We start from the raw sequence: 1267 nt of genomic DNA, 5'->3' as shown, positions 1-1267 counted from the left end.
CCCCATGGCCAAGAATACCCTTATGGACAGATGGAAAGGGTGGATCAGAGAGGCATAAGGACTCCTGAAGACTATGACCAGGTGAAAAAATGTCACCTGATAGTTGCGAGTACCAAAGTTACTCTAAAGGGTCGAATGTTGAAGTTCAATAAAAAAATATATGCCCAGAAAGAGGGGGCAACCATCGGTGTCAGTATTGCTACCCATGTGGCCAACCTCTTTATGGTATGGTGGGATAAGGGATTCCAAGAATGCTCTGCAGAAAACTCCATAATCCTAACCATGTACTCTCGCTCTGTTAATGATTTCAAGAAAGTAGTAAAAACACTTCCACAAGATAACATCTATGAACTAGAAGCTAGCACCATGAAGAGCATCCAGCAAATAGCTCCACCAGGGTATTAACGAACAATACATTACCCTAATAAGCACCCCAACTACAGACTATATATATATATATATATACACATATATACACAAGCATGGATGGCAAATTAATTTATTTGCACGTTAATACAGAAACTTGAGTCTAGGGGTAACTATAGAAATACTTTTATTATTCATTCCCTTTGAAGTTATTCTTATTTGTGGTTAGGGCTTTAACTGCCCTCTCTAGCATCTAAGCTGTCCTGTTAAAGGTCACCTCTTTTGTGTATAAATACATACACTAATATATATACATATATATATGTATATATATATATATATTGGCTTCAAATTTTGGCACAAGGCCAGCACTTTCAGGGAATGCCCTAGTTTTGATTGCATCAGTCCCAGTGCCCACCGTCCCTGAATGTGAGTCTCCATAAAATTAGAACTCAGAACATAAAGTCAGATGAAAACACCACTAAGCATTTTGCCTGGTGTACTAATGATTCTGCCAGCTCACAAGATATACATGCATACGTATGTATATACATATATATAGAAATATATTTATATTTACTTAATATGCACATATGCACATATGTACTGCTACAGCTGCATGCATATACTCACCCCTGCATATATGCATACATAAGACATACTTACCGACCTACATACAGACACACATTCGCACATTTATATACACACACATATATACATTGATGAGAGGGATTATATATACTGGTTTTTCGTAGGTTTTGTTTTTTTTTTCTGCAACAAAGAATGTCTGTTGAAATAGAATATTTTTCAGTAGAAAACTGAGACATTTTACATGAAAAAATCGTGAGGAATAATTTGATATTATATCGAACTAATTTCGACGACTGGCACCCATGCCAAC

Source organism: Octopus bimaculoides, chromosome 28 (assembly GCF_001194135.2).
Source record: "Octopus bimaculoides isolate UCB-OBI-ISO-001 chromosome 28, ASM119413v2, whole genome shotgun sequence".
NCBI classification, from domain to species: Eukaryota; Metazoa; Mollusca; class Cephalopoda; order Octopoda; family Octopodidae; genus Octopus; species Octopus bimaculoides.
The sequence above is the reverse complement of the archived record's forward strand: the minus strand, read 5'-3'. Positions refer to the sequence as shown.